Genomic DNA, 17,105 nt, shown 5'->3' on the forward strand with positions numbered 1-17,105 from the left:
TATTAAAATATGAAAGTAATTTGAATTCAGTTGGTTTCAAGGTGACTGTATCTTTTAACTGGAAAACATAAGGGACCTATAATGTTGTATATTTTCTCCCCTGTAGGCACCTATATACCAAATAATTTTTTGATTTTAATAAGGTAAATAGCTCAAGCTCCTGAAACTTGTTCTTTACAGCATTTCTTCTATGCATTCACTGGACCTACAGAAGTATCCAGATGGCTAATGCTCTTCTCAGAGGAATGCAACCAGCCCCACCAACCCCACACTGCCAGTTTGCTTAATCCTCCTGCTCCTAGATGATACTTCTGTGCTTGCATGTGAAGACAGCTCAAGGTGAGAGATGTCTTTTTATGTCTGTCCTGGACACAGTTTAATGACTTTTTATTTTGCCTTCCACAGATTTTAGATAGTTGTAATTCTAGATTTGCCTACCGCTGACCAAGAAAAACATTCAATAAATCGGGCATAATCCTGATTCCTGCATAGTTACCTCAGGAAATTCCATTATGTGAAGATCCAGAAACTTGTACAAACCTGCTTGTTTCTGAAGTACCCATGTCCTTAAGAAAAGAACTGTTTTTCAAAAGCTGGTGTTAAACTAGTATATGTATATACTATATTATTTAATTTATATATATATATATATATATGTAAAGAACTTAGAAATTATCTCTATTTTTGACCTTCAGTCTGGATGGATTCAATTTTTCAATTTACTCATTTTTGGGCTTCAGGAGAGCTTAAATCCAGAGAAATCTTCTCTATCTATACATTTTAATTTACATCTTTACTGGAATTGCTAAGAAGAATTATATCTAGCCTTGCAGACCAATTAAAATTTGGGATACTGAAAGACCACTTCCCTAACCACATCCTAGCACAACAGATTGTGACACATTACAAGATATTCTAGATATGAATTCATTAGGACTTTCTTAAGTGTGAGATATAAAGGCCTTCATAAGTTATTATTAAATACCAGCAATTACTTATATCTTTGTTATTAAATTACGTATATTACTTAATATTGAACCTGGAATTTCTATTTCCCACTTGAGCGCTTGAGGGTGGCCATAAGGACATATGGAAATTAATAAAGAAATGGAAGAAAGATATAATTAAAAAAACAAACAAAAAACCAACCAACCAAAGTAAAGTAAAATTGAACAAACCAACAACCCAAAATTAAACAAACAGGAAATGCTGAAAATGCTCTTAAGCCATCATGTTCCTGGCAAAGGCTATGACTCAAGATGCCACTTCACCAAGAACGTGACCAGTGCTGGTACTGCTGGCTCCTGAGTAGTGTTCTTCAGCCACTCTACTTTGCTTTAGACAGCAGTAGACTTTTGTACTTGCCGAGGGCTTTAGTCCTTTAGTTTGCCCATCAGTCTCTGTTTTTGTAGCTTTCAGAAAAGCCAGGTATATTCTGTGAAGCTGTTAGTTGGTGACTCGTTAGTGTTAATGTGTTTACTACAAGCCACTTGTTACAAATGTGAGAAAAAAGAAAGTTTTTTCTAACCTATCTCTAAGCAGAGATACATTATACTTAATAAATTATCTATAAAATTAAATTTTTTTCAGACTATTATTTTTTTAATAATATATGTCAATTCTGTAGGAATGTGTTGTCCATTACAAGTCTTTTTTGAAAGGCAATAGTGTAACTAGATGAAGAAAACTGGCCTAATTTGAGCATATGTCCTAATCTTTGAGAAGAGATTTTAGAGTATTGAAATTATGTCTGTCTTCCATTAAAGAGACTTCCACAAAACAAGCACTCTTGATAAGGGCAAGCTACAAAGAAGAGTTCATTTCTGTAAGTACAAAAGAAGCACAATATATAAAAAGACATTTCAAAACCAGTGAGGCAGTTGAAGGAGAAGAGAGACCCTTTCAGTAAGCCACTCAGTCCATCTGATAAATCCTATAGATTTATCTTCATCCCACCCTCTGCTGCATGACTCCTGTGTGAGTATAGTTAGCTCTAAGGTTTCCCCTTTTACTTAATAGTAGCACACATCTACAGAACTCAGGTCTGTAATGGGATTACTCCCTTCCAACATTTAAAATCTCTTATCCTTTGAAATACAGATTCTCCCTTTCTCTCTACAGACTACGTGTTCTTTCCTCCACATTAGTAATATAAAAGAAGACAATATGTACTCTCATAGTGATGTAATAGTTGTTCGCTAGTAGCACCCAACCACATTATAATTTTCTAACTATTTAAAATATGTTTACATTTTCTGTCTTAAATAATTATTTGTTGAGGTATGTAGCCATACTCCCCTGCCATATGTTGACTTGATGAAGTAGTGTATGTTTCATATTGGGAAAGAGATACCAGTTGCTTCCTCTTAAATGCCTTGAAACATCTAATGAAGAAATATCTGTTCTGTTCAGATTTTTATCCTCAATACAGTGCCAGTGCATCATCTGGGAAATGATGGAGGAATGGAGCTGACTGTCCGATGTCCAAGGGTTCTTCTTGCATTCTTCATTGGGATGATGTTAATTCGCCAGACCATGAGTTGTTTGATCTAGTGTTGTGATTGTCTAGATTAACTCTTATGTTCTGGCTCCCTGACTATCTAATTCATTTATTCATTAACTTCAATTATTTTCTGTTTCTGAGCCACTTACATCATTACAAGCATCACATTATTGACTGGGGAGAAAGCCCCAGGTTACAAAGACCATCTACTTCACCCCAGGAAATCTGTTTAGTTTTTTATACAATACAGACTGTCAGAAGTCATAATTTTCCTCTTCTGTCTCATTTGGCTCAGGAAAATCTTGAGATGAAATGGAAGCAGAAGCACAGTAAAATAGAAAGAAATGAGACTGGGCTACCATGATCAGCTCATGGACCTAGCACATGTTCCCAGCAGCCAGTCATCCCTTTAAGGTAGCAGTCATCAGCTCAAAACAAAATCTGTTTGCTCTCCAGAGTGCCAGGATCTCTCTGCTGAAAGCTTGTGGTCCAAGACACAGTGAAGGTAAGTGTCAGTGGCCCTGGTGTACTCCACAGAACTTGTTTCCAGCCTCTTAGATAAAAAGGAAATCTTAGACAAAGGGATTTAGATTCGTGAAGTCAGGAGGTTTAACATTGTGAGATGCCTGATTGAAGGTAGTCATGCAGTGTTATCCTTTGGGACAGGTGCTACAGAGAGGGCAGGCAGTGGAGGCATGGCACAGGTGTGCTGGGAGCAGCACGTGGAATGTGCAGCACAGGTGTGCACTGTCTGGTGCATGGTGTGTGGTGTCCAGTGTCCAGTGCCCTTTCCAGTAAACTGATCTTATCCCAGCCCATAATCTTTGCTTTTTGTGCTTCCAGTTCTCATCTCCAGCTCTCCATAGAGAGGGAAGGGGGCAAGAAAATGGTACATGGTTTGAAGAGTCTCAGTGGTAGCACTAAACTGGGTAGTACCATTCCTAAACCACAACAGGGTGAAATATGAAGGTTTAGATGCATGGTCAAGATACAAGTATTAAACCTTTTTGAGTTACTAAAGAACCTTGGTCCTGTTCATCAACCTTTCTGTTAGCTTCTTCCCCATTCATCATGCACAAGCGATAAATAGACAGGGGTTTAAAGATCTCAGTGCTCTGACTGTTGACATTTTTATTTCTTCTTAGACTTTGCAAGCAAAGAAAAGGGCACAGAAATGCAGAACAGGTGTGATGATAGTTTTCTTAGTAACCATGCACCTTACTTAGGCCTCCTTTTTATTAAGGACTGTGTAGACATGAAGAAGGATACAGCCTCTGCTTGTGAGATTTGGTAAATATGACAATCCCAGAGGAAGGAGGATGAGTGTGATAAAAAGCATGTGAAGACAAAGGGTCTGAGATAACATTTCAAAGAGAAGTTTTACTCAAATCCATGGTGATATTCCTTCAAATCTTCCCCTATGATTCACATAGCATGATGACCTTTAAACACAGCTTCCTTATTGTGGTAAGTGTATGTGATAAACCAAAATAGCTATGTTTAGCATGTTCCTTTTTTTTTTCCTGCTAACAGCACCATAAAAGCTCTTTATCTGGTATAATAATCAGCCTTTTCAAAAATTGTCTGTGTGACTACTGAACACCTCTGGCTCTCCCTTATCTCCTGAGCCTTTTTTTATTTTTTGAACTGCCATATATTTTCTTATCTTAAGGGCATAAACACTTCAAAGAAGGGATTTTCTTTCCTTTTTTTTTTTTTTTTTTTTTTTTTACTGCTTGTTGCTTCAGTCTGTTAGAAACTAGAAGAGACTGTATTAATGAGAATGAGAATCCTTATTTATGTGAATGTGTTTATTCACAAAACACTCCTAATATTCTTGACATTCTTTTAACTGTACAGGAACAGAAGGCATACAACCCAAAACCTAGCTAAAGCAGCAGTATTTCATCCTCAGCCCCTATCACTTTATTATCACAGTTTTAACAGTCAAACACAAATTGTGTCACCCTGTTTTAACTCAAAACCCACTTTCAATAAGATTAACTTTATGAATAGCTGGTCACATAGTTGCGTGAGTTGTGAAATGTTTGCAAGTTAAACATGTGAGAGCACATCAGAGAGTAGTAGAATACTTTAAAAGTAGAATACTTTAAAAGGAAGTAGTAAAACCTTGGCTGAAAACTCATCACTCTGAATAATTTGAAACCTCTAAAGTAAATAAACCATATATCCCTAGGTAAATAAAATAAATAAATCTTATAACCTCATGCAGCCATTGCAGATGTCTGTTTTTTTTTTTTTTCTGGATTTTACTTGACTGAACTAGATCTTAATTCATGTGTCTGCTATGCTTTCCTCTTTAATTTATGGCAACAATTTGAGTGCGAGGAGCAGTAGGGGGCAAGAAAGTAATAGTATTTGTGTATTATTGGGAAACTGGATTTTCAAAGAAATCATCACTAACACAATGAATAAAAGGCAGATGTAAAAAAAGGAACTTTAAAAAAAAAACCTTTCATAGGATGGTGGATAACAAAAAGATTCCCTGCAGCTGAGGGAAATGAGATCATCTGTTCTTTGAGTGCTGAAGTATTATGCCACAAGTTTGGGAAAGGCCAGAAGAAGGGTAGTATGTCCAGGATGCATGCAGGTAATGATCTGACTGAAACTGTTAAATAAGAAGATCAGATAGGCAGGACTAGAGTCTAGAAAATGCTGGGAGGATAAACATGGCTGAAGGTAGGTATGCAGAGAAAGTGAGAAAGAAGTTTTAAAATTGTAGTTCAGCTATGAACCATAACAGAAAACAATAATACTGGTGTGATCGGTGCTAAGAAAAGGAAGGAAGTTGGCAAAGGATTTAAAGGACCTCAGTTTTGACCAAGTTAATTTTAAGCTAATAATCAGATATCTGAAGAAAAGAATAGAGAAAGGTTTTATTTGATCAAAGGAGATTACTATGGGTGACAGAATAGTTTAAAATAGTTGCTTCTTTTTTCAGGTTAAATATGTAGTTCAAGCATATTAAGCAGAGGATATCATCAAAGGAAAGGTCATATAGTAGACAGGGACTTCTTTCTTCAAAGGAGAAAAGGGGAGGAATTGCCTAAAAGAAATTTTGAACTGGTGTTAGGGAGGATGAATAGACACAAGAGAAGACAGCAGCACAGCAAGGAATGTCAGCAAGAGTTTCAGATGTGGAGCGTACTCAGCAACATCAGAAAGAGTAGAGATAAAGGTAGAGGATGAGGTGTTTCTCTGTGAGGTTGATGCAGACCTTAGACAGAAGCAGGAAGGACAGAATGAGGGCTAGAGCTGAATATAAGGTTAGAATCTTCACAAGGCTAGGCAGGGTGCACTCTTTCAGTGAGGTATCAGCCAGTGGAAGGGAGACTGGAGCCCTGAACAAGCGTTTTGTAAAGCTTGCTTTCTACTGACTTTGTACACTTCATGCTTGTCCATTTTTAAGCACATAGTGCTGCATGCAGGCGCTGCACTCATACTTTCAAAAGGCCTTTATAAATGCATTTGTTGTACCACTTCTTCATGTTCTTGCTCCTGCTGGCAGAATTGTAGACTGGATCTGCCAGGGCCAGAGCCCTCATGTCCTGAGGGATCCTCCGTTGTGCAACATGGTCATGTAACAGTGTCTACCATTTTTGCCACTACTTTCTGTTAGAGTCATTTGAAAATTGATGTGTTTCACTGGTAGCTTGGTCATATTTTGAAGCTTTGGGTGACCCTCACTCATTGGCATAATTTAATTAACTGTACATAATTTGACAACTTCAATAAGGAATATTGTAGTCTACATTATTTAAATTCACTCTTTGGCAGAAAGTGTCCTTATTCTTTCAGGTTCTGTAATATATTTTCAACATCATGGAACATTTTTGAGTACCATATTTATATATTAAAGAGTGTTTTTACAGATATTCAGCCTGAAGATGTCGATACATTGACCATTTGGAAGGTCTTCTACTGAGCTGCGCAGTTATAAATTAATGTTTCATTTGCTTAAGCTTTTTCTGTTGCCTTACAGTGCCCTTTTTCTCTGGACTGCATTTGTCATCAGCTAGTGCTCTTCCATACATTCCCCAAAATTTGCACAGCTGTAAAATGAACAGTCAAGTGAGTCAGATGAGTCACATGTTATTCAACAACTTGTGAACAGACCACTGGTGCAAAGAACACCCAATGTGAGAGATAATGTGTTTATCTGTGGCTACAGAATCAGTGTCTGAAGAGTTAAAGCTGATGATGAAGAGATCCAGCCATGCCATGAAAGGGACTAAGATTAAGCTCAGCCCAAGAAGTGAAATGCTCTGACGCTGGGAGGCTTGATCTTCGACCTTCCAGAAAGAGCCCTGTTAAAGTAGGAGGTTCCCCAGTGATGGAGAACATGGTTCTGCTTTCTTAGTAGTCCACTGCTCAGAGTAATAATTTGGAATAGGAGACACAGAAAAAGCAGAGCTAGGCAATGGATGTTGCTGAATTCAACAGTAAAACACCTGTTCATTTACAGAGAAAAGAAGCTGCATTTTCAGGCATATTTATTGCTGACATCGGCAGTGGCATAAGGGAGAAAATATATGTCTTGGAAACTGTTTTCCACTAATTTTCTGCTCTATGGATGGGAGCACTTGTGTGTTGTTTTATGAAAAGAGGTGGTGACCTAGAAAGAATTTAGCAGGAAAAAATAGGACATAGCAGAGTTTGTTTTACTCTGAATTACTACTTTCCTGTATTTTCTCCTTCTGTTCAGACAACAAAGAAATTGCAAAATGATAATAGTGTATTTGAGATAAAAATTCAGCTGAAGAAGAATTATAGGGTAGTAGAAAGTGCCTCACAGTGGAATAAGATTGGAAAAACAGGAAAAAAGTCAGAAAAGACAAATATTTAGTAACCTAAATTTTGCCAAGAGACATTATTGTTCTTTATAATAACAAATATTATCACATAAACATTTTATAAAGCAAGAAAGTAATTTATTAACATGTTGTTCCAAATTTAATTCTTGAATGTTTATAGTGTTTCTTTGGAAACTCATGATCCACAGCATTGAAAGGACATATATGGATTGAGCCTACACCTGAGCATTCAGATGACTTATAACAAATTTATTACTTCAAAATTGCTTCCTCTGTTACATAAAAGCCATTACTATAGACCAATTAACAAAATAATGATCTGAGAGACAGTATCTAATGTAGGAGTGTGTCCCCTAATGACAAGAGCGGCAAAGCTAGCCTTTGTGCCCCCAAAAAGGAAAGAAGCCAAAAGTTTCTCTCAACAATTAGGTGAAAATCCACCTCATACGACCTCAGAGACTTCACCAAAAACTCGAGGTCATCTAATTGGATAGAAGCCAAAAAGTCCCACTTGGCCCATGAGGTAGAAAAGAAGAGAACAAAAGAACTGAAGTGCTTTTGTGAGGTGTTTACACCAGAAGCAGACCTCTGGACCTGGCTCGAGTTTTTCTGTTTGTTATTTTGCCTTTTATTAAACCTTTTTGGTTTCTAACAGTGCAGCAAAGTCATCCTGCTTATTTTATGCCCCCAAAGTAATAACTAATCTATCCTTAGGTGTATTATCTTTCTTTTTGAGGGCTTATGAGACCTGGCCCAAGAAAAAGAAAAATAATAATCTAATTGGCTTAATTAGTTGCATGCTGGCCATATTTCATTGTGTATATTTATCTGAACTCAAGCTTTGAGTTTTACAGACTAGAGACTATGACAAGTTATTACAGTGACTCTCATACTGTAACTAACACTTTATTTCCAAACATGAGCATTTTAAAATAAGCCTAACGTTGTGCAAGGTTTCATGCAGCATCAAAATCACACAAAATCATACTCACAAATAAGCAAATAAGCACTGATTTTTCTACTACCATGGTGTATGGAAGGGCAAAATTCTTATTCCATAGAAGAGATTGGAAAAACTCAAATGAATTTGCAAAACACTGTACCTTAGCTCTGCTGTTTCCTTCACTACGCACGTTTAGCTACCTGAAGTATTTACATTGTCACTCACCACCTTTGTTTCCAAGTGCCTTCCAAATCAAATTTTGAACAACAGTGCAATACCTAAAGGAACCTCCATTTCAGTAAGACAAGAAAAAAGTCAAGTGTCTGTCTCCAAATGACTCGATCTCATTTCAGAACCACTGTGACTTAGGAATACTTTTGTCCATGACTATTACTCTGCTGTGAGGCCCCTGGTAAAAATTATTAGAATGACTTCCAGTTCTCACACATGAGGAAGAAAATAAGCTTCCTCTCTCATTTTCTTCTCCCTTGAGCTCTTTAACATTTGAAAAATAAACACATGGAATTAAATTCTCATTAGGTAAAATATGGTAGATTCATATAGCATTATTTCTAGTTGTTGGATTAGCCAGAGACAGCTGCGTGAGATGTCTGTCCTTCATCTGGAATTCAGCAACAGCATTTCAATCAGTGCAATCAGCTTCCTTCTGCTGTCTGCCTCAGAGGTCGCTGCAGATGCCTTAAATATGGTCATTACTATCCAACATAAAATATTTATAGCAAGAAATACCTTGACCAAAGGCATTTCATATAGCCTTGGTCATTAAATGTCACAAGGCATTTAATTTCAGTTCAAACACCAGCTTGTGAAGTTACTGAAGGCTTCAGTGTTTTTTTGTCTCTAACATTTATCTCCTGGAATCCTCCCTGATAATATTGTGTGATATTGTTATATTCTGATATTCTTGATAATTGTTATATTCTGAAAAATATTCTGTTGACGCAACAGAATAGTTGCACTAGAATCCACAAAACTACAGATACTGTATCTTTTATCTCACTGCTGATCTTTGTTATTTAATCCTACAGGAATACCATGTTTTTATAGCTTGGATTTTTGCTGAACCAAATTAATGAAAATGTTGCACTGCAGAATACCTGGAAACAGCACGGGAGAATTTTCATTTTCTCAGCATTTCATTTCTAGTAAAATTGGTGTGGTTGCACCATTCTGCAGCAGTGATTTGCAAAGGAAGTGGTGAGGCTAAATGTACTGAAAATCTGACACGTTCCCTGAGCAACAAAGGAACTCAAAGCAAATGTTACAGTATTACTGACAACATCAGTAGTGCTTGTTTAAGTATTAGCTTCATAAACATTAAAATGGAGTATTAAAAAAGAAAAAAATCACACAGGCCGCTCTGCCTGGATCAGATTTCTTGTGCTGTTTCTCTCTATTCTCTCTTAAAATAAAAGCTTGTCTGCAACAGCTGTTTATGAACCTTGGTGTTCTCTTCAGTGGTGCCTCCTGCCAGATGCCCTTGAAGGTTTTCTCCTTGACATGAGGGAGATTTTTATTATTACTTGCCTTCCAATATCACCTCCTGCCCTGAGAACTGCACAATGAACAAACCATAGGGAACTTTCTGACCTGAAGACAGTCTATGCTGTCCTGCAGCACTGCAGAAAAGGCACATTATTGGCAGGTGAGATTGTTGGGTTTGTTCATTCATGAGAGTTTGTGTGGTGTTGCATTTTTTCCAATTCACTGGCAAGCTCAGGCTAAGTGATCTGAAGTCCCATGGCCAGAGAGACTGGATATACTGTTTGCCTAGGGTTGGATAGCCTGGAAGGGACCTCAGATACTGCGAGAGAGACCGGACTGCTGGTGCTAATGGTTCAAACAACAGGCTGGGTGCTTTTCTAGTGATGCACAGAGTGTCCTCCCAGGTGCAGAAGGGCCTGACAAACTAGATTTCCAGATAAGGGAAAAGCCGGATAAGAGGCAAATCCTTCCAGGTGAGATAAATCCTTCCTATCATGCCAATGTCCTGATGACCCAGCTGTGAAAACTCCCCTCCCAAGTACTGGGACATTCACTGGAAGGATGAAGGATTCACGTTGGCTGATGGGCCATGATTGATTCAACTACACTAACTTCAGAGACAGCAGCAGCATCTAGGAAGATATAAAAGTTGTAGGAAGTGCCCAGTGATCCAGTGTTACCTCATTCAGGGGAGATACCAGGGGCATAATAAACCCCATGGACATGGTGTTTTGCAGACTTTTTCCCTCACCACTTGATGGATGCCATCTACAACCACCATCCCCACAAGACTGCAATCGCTGAGAAGACTGGAAGAGGACCAACAGGATATTGTTGGAATGTACAGTCATGATTTTTTTTATACTTCATATGTTTCTCTGTCACTCTCTTTTTCTTTCCCCCCACCATTCCCTCTCCTTGTTTGTTGTCTTCCCTGCAATCCTTAATGGCAGCTGAATCAACAAAAATTATAATTATAAATCAGATCCAGGATAAAAAAATACATTCACATTTGTCTCTTGTTCTGGTGATGTCTGATTTCAGAGGCCAGGTGAAATCCTCAGGTTTCATGGTGTGATTCTGTAGTAGTTTTACGCCATGTGCTGTGTTACAAGATTATACTAAAGTGAGAGACTGAGCTGTGTAAAACATTCTCTCTCAGATCTTATTTTCCTTTCATTTCCCATCAGTTCTGTCAATATTCTGTCTTGAGTATCCTAATAGATTTTATTCAGCTGGGATTCATGAAAAACAACACAGAGGAAAGCCTGCTCTCTCCCACAGAGATGTCAGCTTGGAAAAATCTGGGGAGTTTTCCAAAGAAAGCTGGCAGGAGAGTTTAGGTCATTATTTGAGTGACAGGAGGTAGACATACTCATTCCAAAGTAGCTGCAGTGGCTAAACCTCTGACTGTCAACACTGTCAAAAGAAAGACTGACTACTTTTCCTCATGTGAGTTTTTGGATTTTGTAACCAAGAAAAAGTAGTAGCAGCCAAGCACCATTGGTGGCAACTGTGTAGCTGCCTATTGCCTCTGTACTATGTACAGAGTTTTAGTTGAAAAGCTTAAGAAAATGTTCTGTTACCATGAGATAGATTTTTAGTGCTCTGAAGGGTTCATAATTCTCAACACCCATTTGAGCACATTAGAAGTGGCTGAAATAAAAAATAAATGAAAACTTATGTTTTCAAGTGCCCAGAAAATAAGCTGAAGGATAAGAGATATAATCCTTGAGGTACACTGAGTTTACAGGCTGTAAAGCTGCACAAAGAAGTAACAACTCTGGGTGAGATTGGAGCCATAGTTTCAGAGGAACCATCCAGGGGACACCCAGTGCCAGCACCACTCAACTCAGACAACACTCAATGCCAGATAAACCTGCAACAGCTCACAGCTGGCAGGAAATTGACTTTTGTTCTTTTTATAATTTTTTTTAAGGATACAAGTGAGGGCTTCTTTTCTAGACACGGAGAGAATGTTTGAAGAAAATGTTTGACAGGCAGTATTAAGAAAGAAAAGGAAGAAAAAGGCAAAACACTGACTTCTCCAATTCTGGAATGTTCTTTCACAACATCTTTCTTATATTTCTATGCTGCTGAAGAAGTAGCTACAGCACTAAAGCCAACAGTAATTAAAGTTATAAAGAGAGCAGAAACCAGATCAAACTATCTATTATCCTCAAATTAACCTCTAGAAAATAAGATATCCCATATGTATGAAAGAGCTAAATCTCGACAGCAAATCACAACCAAGTATGTTGTGTGCATTGGGTGTTAGCAACTAGCAAAGGAAGGAATAGCTTCCAACACTCCCAGCTGCAGAACCCAGAGCAAAATCAGGAAGAAACAGGAAGAAAACAGATGGAAAGGTATCAGTGGCTGCATATCTCTGAGCATGAAGTGCAAAACCCTCTTGGCTCATCTCAGTTGTTTGACTCAATCCTTACTGGGGTTCAGAGACACCAAGGCTATTCTGCTTTTGATAGAAGTCACCATGTCTTCACCTCCAAAGAGGCATCTGGAATGGTGTTCTGGATGACACACTGGTGACTCAGCACTAACTCTGGAATGAGAGCAATTGTCTAATACTGATAGGAGTAACAGTCCCATCAGCTTCTACACCCTATGGGCACCGTTTGCCTTCTGACTGGTGATGTTTGTGTGCATGGTCTCCTCCCTTCAAAAAGGAGCCCTACACTTTTTCAACAATGAAATTGAAATGCCAGAAATTGTGAGAAAGGAGGGGGGACTAAACCAGAGTTGTTTATAGCTATTTAAAGATGCATGTACAGTTCAGACTAACAAGTGAAAAACTTACTGGGTATTACAGAATTTGTAATTTACATGATTACAAAAGAAAAGGTTTGGGTTGGGGCTGTTTTTTGTTTGGTTGGAGTGCTTTGTTTTGGTTTTTTGTTGGTTTTTCTTGTTTGTTTGTTTGGTTTTGGTTTTTTTGTGGTTTTATTTTTGTTTTGATTTGTTTTTTTAATAGCATCTTAAAAGCTAGGGAAAGTTGGATATGAGGATTATCTTTCTCACTAACCATGAAAATAGGATTGTTCCCTACTGAGACACTGAAGGGTGGCAGTAACAGACTTGTGTATGCTGGGATTCTAGTACATCCTGGTGGACACTGCTGAATAATAATGCATGTTCACAAGTGCAAGGGTCTTTCTACTATTAGCTCAGCTTCCAGCTCTGATTGTCACCACCACTCCCCTATTTACATATGTGTAACATTCCCCAAAGACCATATTTTTCACAGGTTTTTGTTGTAATCATTACCTAAACAATCATACACACTTACCTCCACTAATCTTGTCTGAAAATCTCCAACACAACATTTTTGCCTCCATTTCTTCTCAAGTTAGCCTTAATGATTTCAAATATTTGAGAACATGCAGTAATATTCTACAACACATTTCTGACTGTGAATCCTAGTAATGTAAAATCTCTGTAATGCTTTTGCTTTCGCATTTTGTTTTGCAGACTGAGAAATGCTTCTCTCAATCTGTATCTTTACGTGAATCATGTAGAAGTGGAAGTCCAACTGAGGCTTTGGCAGAAAGGAAGGGTTGCTTCAAGTGCTGTACATCATCCTGACGCACTTAATCTGTGTTTGTCTTCTGACCTGTTAAAAGCTGATGATTCTTATCTGTGCTGCTGCTTCCTATTTCATTCCCCCGCACCCTCACAACACTGCAGTTCATTTTTTCAGTCAATGTGTAGAGATCTTAATTTATCCTCATTGGGTCACAGCCTATTTTTTTCAGTCCATTTAAACTTATTTAGAGCTCATTTCCATTGAGATCATTTTGAATGCCACCCCTGTTATCTAAAATATTTTCAATTCTTCCCAGCTTAGACTTATATGAAAATATGTCAGGCATCCTCTCTCATTTTTCAACCAAGTCTTCACTGAATGGTAGGCAACACAATATATATACTAATGCCCTTCAATATGTGTGACCAAGCTGGATGTGAACTAGTGATTGCTATCCCCTGTGGTTGGTTTTCTCCCTGTATCATGGGTTTTAGTTGTTTTTCTTGCACAGCATAGCACTAGTCTGTCTACGAGCATGCCATGGGGACAGTGCAAATGAACACACTAAAGCGGAGATATCACATCTCTGCTTTATCCCTTTACCACAAAGCTATTTACACTGTCACTGAAGGAACTTAGGCTGGTCTGACATGATCTATTCTTGGCAAATCCATGTTGCCAGTTACTTACCACTTTATGAACTTCCTGGCATTGTCCCAGAATGTGTACGTTAGCAAACTGCTGACAGCACAATTTGGTTGTATCTCAGTGGCAGTAAGTCAAGAGAGGATCTCCAGTGCCCTTCTGTTTTTCTGTATTTGTCATCTCTTTAAAAAAGCCCCATGACTGCACTCCCTCCCCTCTATTCAAGAAAAGCAGACAAAGCAATGTGGCCAAAAGTTTTTGTGTGACTCCTCGCCTCTCTTAGCTGAATGTGCTCACCCACACATGGGTCACTTGTACCACTAAGGACATTGCTACTAAGAACATTCTATGTGGAGACACCTTTCTGTGCCACTGCTACAGAAGAATTGCAGCTACACTCTGATATTTTATAAGGTTAATAGCTTGACTGACAACTTCATTTCATGTTGGTGGCACTGAACCAGCTGTGCAAACTTTTTTCTGGCGGTTTGGGGATAAAGATGGGAAAAAAGGAACATGAGGAGAAAGGACAAGAAAATAAAATGTTAAGCCACAGGAATGTGCAAAACACTTGGGTAATATGTGTCATTAACAGAGATATCAAAAATGCCTATGGAGGGCACATAGAAGACAAAAATGGCCAAATCTGTGTGTGATTTGTAGAAGTGCAGTGAACACACCCATAACTCATACTCATGTTCATTTCTTTGTTAATTTTAAAAATGTTGTACCCAAATGTCTGGCTTTTGTCTTTCTGAAGAAAGGAAACAATACTCCACCTCAATCCATGTGGTCTTGTGCTTTAACACGAAGGGCAGACAAACCAAAGTGGGTCTGGAGATGCTTGGATCTGTCTTCTCCATTAAACAGAGTTCTAATCCCATCAGAATAAATGCCAACATGTGAACAGTGGATTCTATTTATGCTGCTTCTAGTCAAAAGCCATGGGCACAGCTTGTGGGGTTCTGAGCTTCTCAGGTGCATCTTGTTTTTGCCCAACTGAGCGCAGTACCAGAGCCACTGTGGATACCAGGACACCAACAAGAATAAAATCAGTACGGCCTTCTCCCCACTGTTATTCCCCTCTGTAAAAATTTAAGAAGTGGAAGTTAAAACACAATCCTACTCCCTTTACATGAACATTCTGCCTCTTCTCTTCTCTTCTCTTCTCTTCTCTTCTCTTCTCTTCTCTTCTTTTTCTTTTTTTTTTTCTTTTTTTTTTTTTTTTACCATACTACAGTGTTTTGCATTTCTTCCCATCATTAAGCCATTTGTGTGAAATACTGAACTGATTAATGTGGCATTTTCCACTAAACTGTTTCAGGAAATGCTGCACCTTACCAGTGGGATGCTTTTGAATAATTTAATCTCCTTAGTATAATTAAAATTATGTTCTGAAGTTAGTACCTATTTTCCCTGGAGACACTCATCAAAATGTTAAGTGTTCCTTCTAGTGGAACAACAGTCCATACTATAAACAAATATATTTATCCACTGTTGCTTGCAAGTAGGAGACCTTTGCCTCTATTCTTTGTTACTTCATTTTTTAACATGAGCAAATAATGCATCAAATATTAAACAGTCTTTATGCATAGAGTGACGGAATATTTTAAAAAGCTTGAAGAAAATAAATGAAGCACCACAGTCAACAATGATTAGAAGGGGGTTTTTTGTCTTTTACTAGTGACTTAGGTGTGACTCCTGAAATTAATTTTAACTGCTTATTTAAATACGGAACAAATATTATGAAACAAAATGTTTGCTTCCCGTAGCTTTCTCAGGGCACTGTTTCACCTCAGAGAAAAACAGGGTTGTGGTGCCACCACCTGGAGAGCTGCAGCAATTTTGTCTGTAGCTCAAGTTTCTGACATTTTCTGGGACCAAATCCACAAATTTACATCTGAGTCTTGGGCAAAACTCTATTTAAAACGATGAGGACTCTCCTTTTCCTGCAACCTTCAGCTCTGGGCCGCATGAGAATAATTGTCTCTTCTGAAATCCAGAAGTACCAGGTAGAATGCATGCCCACAGCCATACAATGTATGTCCATTACTTTGTACCATTGGCCAGATTTTACAGAGTGTATTTGAGATTCTTTTATTTGCTTTTATTAATTTGAAAGAAAACACAGGTAGAAGTTATGGTATGTGTTTAGGGAACTGAATAAATGTCAGCTAGAGCTCACATTATGTAAGAAGGACTTGCATCTGTTCAGCATGTTATTATTATTTATAATTGTTCTTCTTGTTCAATTTGAATGTAAAGTACAGTAAAGTTTAGCTAAAGACAGTTAAATATCTGTTGATCATTAACTTCCTCTAAACTGAGCTAGAGATAAAGATAGAACAGTCAAATATCTGTTGATCATTAGCTTACTCCTCCTAAGCTGTCATGTATAAGCCATTGAAGTTATTATAGGAAACAGTGTATGTGCAATAAGCAACACAAGATCAAAGCTAAATACTGTTCTACCTATCCTAGGCCACTAGGAAGTATGCATCTAGTCTAAGCTCATCAGGTAAGATCCTCCCTAATCACTGGGGACAGAGGGACACTGCTGGAATTCTTTCCCCTGCAACAATTTCCTAACCCTCGTACAGCAAACTGTGCTCTGGAAAAGTCCATCTGTCCTCACCAACCTCACACAGCCTTCACACAGTAGATAACTCAACTTGCAGATGGCCAAATGCCTGGTGGTTGTACCTCAGCCTGCTTCTAACAACATAAAAGTATCATACAATCCTAGTGAAAGCAATTTTTCTATGCTGTACAGCAGAAATTAGGTGAATGAGAGCTTCCAGGTACATCTTTGGAGGAAAACAGTTCTCTAACCAAATGTGTACAGATGTTGCCTTTATTCCCAGTGGTGTCACTTACATACATATGTATTAGTCATAACTACTCTGCACTTCCTGCAGCTAATCCTCCTGTTTATGGCTTTGCTCGCAATGCTCCTATTATGAGATCACCAGACGGGGGGATGACTGACCACACTGATTAGTTTAATGCATAACATAACTTCATTAGAATCTTATAAGTACACTTGATGTTCAAACAGTCCCATTTCATAGTTTGCAAACATTTCCACCCTAGCACATCAATGCCATGCAAGGTTAGTTGCTCTTACTA

General features: G+C 38.2%; 1 long non-coding RNA gene across 1 annotated transcript in view; it reads left to right on the top strand.

Moving 5' to 3' along the window:
* Positions 1–15,067, top strand: part of LOC135290506 (uncharacterized) — a 31,510-nt gene extending 16,443 nt beyond the window's left edge. The window contains exons 4-8 of the long non-coding RNA XR_010353272.1: positions 181–339; positions 2,799–3,008; positions 3,747–3,970; positions 9,331–10,628; positions 13,277–15,067. This is a non-coding gene — a long non-coding RNA (uncharacterized LOC135290506). The remainder of the gene's footprint in view (positions 1–180; positions 340–2,798; positions 3,009–3,746; positions 3,971–9,330; positions 10,629–13,276) is intronic.
* The last annotated feature ends 2,038 nt before the right edge of the window (positions 15,068–17,105 follow it).

This window comes from Passer domesticus, chromosome Z (genome assembly GCF_036417665.1).
Source record: "Passer domesticus isolate bPasDom1 chromosome Z, bPasDom1.hap1, whole genome shotgun sequence".
Lineage (NCBI taxonomy): Eukaryota > Metazoa > Chordata > Aves > Passeriformes > Passeridae > Passer > Passer domesticus.